The sequence below is a fragment of the Triticum dicoccoides genome, chromosome 5B (genome assembly GCF_002162155.2).
Source record: "Triticum dicoccoides isolate Atlit2015 ecotype Zavitan chromosome 5B, WEW_v2.0, whole genome shotgun sequence".
NCBI classification, from domain to species: domain Eukaryota; kingdom Viridiplantae; phylum Streptophyta; class Magnoliopsida; order Poales; family Poaceae; genus Triticum; species Triticum dicoccoides.
The window spans coordinates 73,586,300-73,593,727 of record NC_041389.1 but is presented as its reverse complement, the minus strand read 5'-3'; positions in this window follow the sequence as shown (position 1 = coordinate 73,593,727).

The window sequence follows — 7,428 nt, the reverse complement described above, 5'->3', positions numbered from 1 at the left end:
CCTTCAATGCTGACCCTGGCAGGAGCCATGGTTCATCCTTCGTACGGTAAACTGGAGAAACCTCCATACACGTTTCATCGTTATGCATGGCAGCGGAATGTACTAGATATAGACCACATCCACTACGCTGCAATGGATGGCTACCTTTGTTTCAATATCTACAAGGGTTGGATGAAGAGCAAGAGCCAAGTGTGCGGTTCAAGCAAAGAAGTATCGGCCAAGAAGAAGAGGGACAAGGACGAAGTCGAGGACGTGGACAAGGACTCCGAGTAAGGTGGCAGTGTCGTTGCTCATGGTGGTTCTAATGCAGTGTCTCCGAAATAGTTGCAAAGTTTAATTTCAGGTATGCTTAATTTAATTTTAGGGGTGTGTTGTGCTGAGCCCCCAGCAGAACTATGTTATGTTTCTTCTTGTTACTTTAACTCTTGAGTACGTATATACTAGTATTTCTTACATGTCATCTTTTAGTTGGTATAGTACTACCACTCGTTTCTTCACATTATATACGTACAATATATATGGCCAACATCATATAGCTAGCAGTTTAGTTGTCAAAGAATTTCAGGGTGCTTAGTTTTGTCAAAGAATTCCAGGATGTTTAGTTTTATTTGAGGGGTGGGTTGTGCTGGACACCATTATTGTGACTAGCCTTTTTAATAGTACTATATGCATGATTTGGCGATGAGCGCTCTCTATATGTACCACCTTTTTTTTAATTTCAAGTTTTGCTCCATGGCGCAATCCATCGATACTACTGCTGTACAAAAGTATACATTTTTTAAAAGGCTAGAGGGCGGGGCAGTCTAGCTCGGTCGGTTTCATGAGAGGCGAGGGCCTTTGTGATTTGACGGCTCATTACTGCTGTCAAATCGAATAGTACTGTGCTGCCCGCTGCACGCCCGGCGCCTCCATTAAACCCCTCCGTTAAACCCGCATGCAAACCGAGAATCCTACTCCGGCCACATGTCCGTTCATGAGCGGGCCGGAATTAAACGCAACACCGGACGAGCTCCTCCCGTCCGCCCTCAGTTTAAACGAGGCCAGACGCCGGCCAAGTTCCTACCGTCCGCCCTCTATTTACACGAGGCTAGACAGATAGCGGGCAAGAATCGCATCCCTTTGTCGCTCCCCCATCTCCTCCTTCACCATTTTCTCCACTCTTCCGATGGCTTCCGATGAGCCGTTCTTCGGCATATTACCCGGCTGGGTGGCCCGCCGAGCCCTCCAGATACGGGCGAGGCCGCTCGGTGCTTCACCAACCACACTTGGCCCGACGGAGCTAGTTGCCGCCCCAAGCAGGCACGTGGTTCAGCAACTCGCCGCTCCAGTTCTGCTCGATGAGGAGTGGCGAGTTGCTCCACGCCGGCACGACGACGAGCACGCCGGTACGGGCGCCGTCGGTGCCGTGTCGTACCGCACCACCAGTGTCTGTGGTGGCCGCGCCTCCCGTGTCTGTAGGTGCGCCTCCCGTGCCTGCGGCAGCGCCATGCAGGCAGAGACATAAGCCGGGTGCGTGGAGAGCGACGAGTCGGTGGCCAGCTTCTCCATGTCCGCCGCCATCATCGAGGAGAAGTAGAACACGGGAGGCCGCCGCCACTTGGGACCCATGAAGGCCACCGCCAAGGCGACGACTGTGGATTCAGGTGGTTTCTTTGCTGCTTCATCTCTTCCGAGGACCTCGTCGACCCCGCAAGTGTCAGACGGACATGAGGAAGACAAAGGGATCCGCGTGTGGCCATTTAGAACTAAAATAAGTCTTGATACATCCATTTCTAGGACAAGTATTTCCGGACAGAGGGAGTACTAATTATACAAGAGAGCCGGATTGGCACCTCTTAGTTCATGTAAATGTAATGAAATCCATCATGTTTATATGAAGATCCGGCTTTTTATATGAAATCCTTCATGCTTATATGAAATCAGTCCGTGTTTGCACGAATTTCATCTGGTTGGTTAGAGTTGTAAAAATGTATGCCGCTAGCGTTTGATGTCGTCCTCCGCGGAAGGAAGCGGGAGGAAATTTGCCGGCTGCCGTTGGAGATGCTCTTTATGCTGGAAATAATAGAGTGACACCCAATCCATTTGAGTTAATTGCCTGTATGATTGTCCCTCTATAAAAAGTTAATTGCATGTACAGTGTACACGTGACTTGCAGGGCAGCTACAGCTTCGTACAGAAAGTTAAAAAGAAACAAGTCCATCCTTAATCTTGTATTCTAAGTACTCTGTGGGTTCCACTGTCAGTACAATAGCGAAAGAAGTATATATTAAATAAGTAGAGTAATATATAATATAAAAATCTAAAGTTAAAAGACAGAATTCGAACTCATGTCATTGCGTTGCGAGCATCCGACGCTAACCAGCCTAGCACATTTTTGTTGTAGACCATGCTGGAGATATATCTCCATGTCTACTCTTATATATACTCCATTCGTTCCTAAATATTTGTCTTTTTCAGATTTCAAATGGACTACCACATACGGATGTGTATGTAGACATATTTTAGAGTGTAGATTCACTCATTTTGCTCTGTATGTCTTTTCAGGAAGGGGTCAGATTTGTCCTTGATTTATTTATGAGGTATCCAGATGGCACTGCACCACCAAGAAAAGAGGCTAACATCAAAATTATGGACTACTTTTTTGAGTATGTTCGTAAGGTCCGGTCATAGTCACTTGTTGAAATCTCTAAAAAGATAAATACTCCCTCCGTCCGGAAATACTTGTCATCAAAATGGATAAAAAGAAATGTATCTAGACGTATTTTAGTTTTAGATACATCTCTTTTTATCCATTTTGATGACAAGTATTTTCGGACGAAGGGAGTAGAAAACAGAGTTGGTGATGATGGTGTGCGTGCCATCCTACAATATAGGCCGTCGAATTTATATCTAACGGATAGGAAAGAAACTATGGCAATTTTGCAAAAATATACCCACACGTCTCTCCACGTTTACAAATAAGGCCTTCCCTCATTCAGCCTTTTCTCTCACAAGATAAACTACTCATACAAATGCATCTTGATGTTCCGTGCAATGCACGAGCAGCTAGCTAATTTCTTTTAAAATAGTTGCTGCGATAATTGGGTTGAAGTGATATATTTTATGTCTGCCCCGAATGATTTCAGATTCACTAGTAGTAACAAAGAAAAGGTTGCCTTGTTAATTAACAGAAAACAGGGTGAAAACTATCACATGAGGCCGGTAAAAACAAGGCACACTGGGTTCAGCGTCATCGTCACTACAGCTGTGCGCGCGCAAGAAGTCTACATATCGAGGGGGCTAGCGAGTGAGGCACCGAGACACAATGTTTGAGAGAGAAACCAATTGACAGATTATGATCAGATCGAGTTGTCACCCTTCTGCTGTCATCGTTGGGGGGAGGGGAGAGAGAGAAAGACATATGGAGAGTGTGTGCGGTAGGCACAAAGGCACAACTAGCGAGTGTGTGTGTATGTGTGTGTTTGAAAGAGGAGTAGATAGATTATTATCAAGATCGATGTGCCACCCTACTCCTTCGGTGCCGGGTAGTGTGTGTGTGTATGTTTGAGAGAGAAGCCAGTCGATAGATTAGTATCAAGATCGAGGTGTCACCCTACTCCTTCGGTGTTGGGGAAGTGTGGCTGTGTGGGTGTGGGTGTGTGTGTGTGGGGGGGGGGGCAGTGACACTCACATATCTCTACTGTTATAAAAAAACAGAGTTGGTGATGATGGTGTTCCTGCCATCCTGCAATATAGGCCATCCGATTTATATTCGACGGATAGGAAGGAAACTATGGCAATTTTGCAAAAAGATACCCACACCCCTCTCCGCATTTGCAAATAAGGCATTTCGTCGTTCATCCTTTTGTCCCGCAAGATAAACTTCTCATACAAATGCATCTTGATGTTCCATGCAACGCATGGGCATCTTGCTAGTAGGGAGAAGGAGTTTGTGTGACACATATCTAGTTATATTAAGGGATAGGTAGATAGCATATGTGTGAGAGACATTATTATACTTTGAGACATTAGTGGTTGTGGGTGGGCGGAATTAAAGGGGTGGGCGTGTTAGACATAGAGAGCGTGTGTGTTTCTGTGTGAGAGACTTATAGGACGGGGTAGAAAGACGAATTTAACCCTGATAGAGGGAGAGAAATACACGAAGTTCGAGTGTCTGATTCCGATGCCCACAGGGAAATGAGATATGTATGCGTATGAGAGAGATTGCAGAATTCATTCACGTATCACTATCTAGCTATCGTGGACGTGCATCGCTTGAACATAAGTCAATATCTACTTCATATCATGGACAAAGGTACAATATCGAGTCAACGCTATAAAGATTGGACACTCACATATCACATTTTTTTCTATTTAAATAAACCTTTTCAGTTGTGCATGCCAAAGTTACAGTGATGTTTCTTCAAACAACCAATGTAGCTATCATGTACATGCACCATTGTTACTCTTGCATTCAAATTCATTAGTCTTGGATGATTTAAGTTTCTATTTTGAAGTAATTTATGTAATATTCATATATGAATTCAACGGGTACGCAATTTATGAAATGGAGGCTATGTAATAATATGAGGTAACACTTTTAAGTAGCTGACTACAATATCCATTTCTTTTTGTGCGCCTCTACACTAACACGTCAATGCATTATGTTTAAAGTAAATAACAAATGGCACTAAATTATCTATTTACACGAGAAATACATAGGCTGAGCGTTTGATCCCTTTTTTTGTGAACGCGCCACTACACTCGTATGATTGGCCGCGCCCGTGTGAACGTCCAAGTTATCGGCGCATCATCCCGAGTTATTGTCTTTTTTCTGGTGTGGACTTCGCACCAGTTATTAACTGCTGACGCGTGCCCCGTGTAATAGTCTAGCATGACCTTCGCGCTAGCACGGTCCAAAATTAGTTGAAACCGGATACGAACGATCCCGCGGGCGGCAAAATCTCCCGCCTCCTTCTAAAATTTCCGCCACCTTAGTCTTTAGCATGTGAAATCCCCCTTTTGTCCTTGGTGCACGGAGACCAACAGTTACAATACCGCCCTCATCTAAATGATAGTTCGGGGCTGCTTTGGTAACTTCCGGTTCCCCCCACTACACGACACCCCCATTTCCTCTCCCCCTCCCACAAAAACGACTAACTCCACAGCACCAGAGCATCTTACATCACGCTGTCTGTACTTCATCGCCCTTTCTCCCCTCCCCTCTTGAAACCCTAGACTGCTCATCCACCGGCGTACCATAGCCCATTCACTGCCAGCGGCGTCCACCTCGCCGGATCTGCTTCTGTGGCTGCATCTACCCCTCCCACCTCCCCTAGAAACAAGTAGACTGCTCGTCCAACACTGTACCACAGCCCATTCAGTGTCGGCCTTGTCCATGGAGCCGGATTTGCTTCACCGGTACTCTCGTCAACCGCCTCGCATCTGCAACGGCTCATTCGTACTCCCCACCGGAGACGCTTCGTCCACACCCCCCGAAGCCGCCCCACCGACGCCCCCGTCGACGGCCTCTAATCCTCTTCGCCGACACCTTCCTCAACCCTATCGGAGCTGCTTCGCCGACACCTTCCTCAACCCTACCGGAGCCGCTTCACCGACACCATCGTCAACCCTACCGGAGTAGCTTCGCCTATACCATTCTCAACCCTACCGGGGCCGCTTTGCCAACTCACAAGTCCACGGCCTCAGATCCGCTTCCTCGCACCCTCATCCAACCTACCGGAGCATCTTCTGACGCCACGTCCACGGCCGCAGATCCGCATCGTCGACACCACCCTTAACCCAACCACCGAAGTAGCTTCTGACGCCCCGTCCACGGCCGCAGATCCGCGTCGTCGACACCATCCTTAACCCAACCACCGGAGTAGCTTCTGACGCCCCGTCCACGGTCGCAGATCCGCATCTTCGACACCATCCTTAACCCAACCATCGGAGAAACTTCACCTACGCCCTCGTCCACGGCCACAGATTCGCTTCGCCCTCACCGTGTCCACCCTACCGGAGCCGCTCCACAAACACCCTACTCGACGGTTCTAGATCTCCTTACCGGACCCCGACAGCCAGCGCAGCATCATCACCCTTGACGTTTCTAACCTGATTCCCACCGTCTGGAGAGATGCCAAGCACCCGCCACGGCCTAGGTACTTGTCACCTTTAAACCCGTCCAGCATCACCTGCCCGATGTACTTCAAATATACTAACCAGTCGCTGTTACCTGTTATGCAGCTGGCAAAAACTACAAGGACGATGTTTCTTCTGGATCTAATAGCTTGGCCAACCAAGATCCTAGACTGAGGCATTGCTATGATCTTGTAAGCGCGTCTCTCTCTCTTGTATTGTTCTGTGCCTGCCAGCGTGCTTTGCTAGGATTTTCGACTAGTAATCCCTTTGTGCAGACAATGATTTCTACTACTGACTGCTAAATTAGATATGTAGATGTCATACATGATACTACCTCGTACCTCCGTTCCTAAATATATGTCTTTCTAGAGATTCCACTATAGGCTATATACGGAGCAAAATGAGTGAATCTACACTCGAAAATGCATCTATATACATCTGTATGTGGTCCATACTGGAATCTCTACAAAGACATATATTTAGGAACAGGGGCAGTACATTACACAAAATCGTAGGTGGCATGTAGGAATTCTAGTGCACTACATTAGGCTCCCTTAGAGTGTCTGCTAGTCCAGCATACAGAGTCATGGCTAGTTTATGGTACGCACACAATCGTTAATTGGTGGTTTAAATATGCGCAAGGGATATGCAATGTAGTATCATGTAGATATGTCTGAAATTAGCCGTGTCAACTTGCAGATAGGGTTACACAATGAAAAGGTACAAGATGTATGTGGCAATTTCATGGAACATCGCAAAAAAAAGGAGAGGCAGCGGTGAGCCTATACAGTGTGCTATGGTACATCACTCCTCCATTGCAATCATCATGACATGTTATTTGTATGCCAGTTCTATTAGCCAAGTTTCTTAGGGACTGTTATTACGAGTTATCCTAAGAAAATAAGCACCTGTGAATATAAGCTCCATGTAATAAGCCAACCAGTTATTTTCATTGCATTTTCAGCTTATCTTTGGTATGATCAGTGGAAAGTCTAGATTGCATTATATTTTTTTCATTTTGCTGCCCATATGGAAATTAATTTGACTTGCAAACATCACAAATTGAACCCAATGCACTAATTAATACGATGGGAAAATAGACCATCACTATTTGCTCAAAATGCAAATACAAAGATACCATCTACTTGGCAAAATCTACTTTGGTCAATGTTTTCCATAGAGATCCCATTGCCTAATTTAAACGAAGAACGCATGACCCACATTTAAACGAAGAACAATTATTTATTGAAATTTGATGGTCCAAGTGGCGGGTTATTATCATATAGCAGCACCACCTGAAAGCATCAT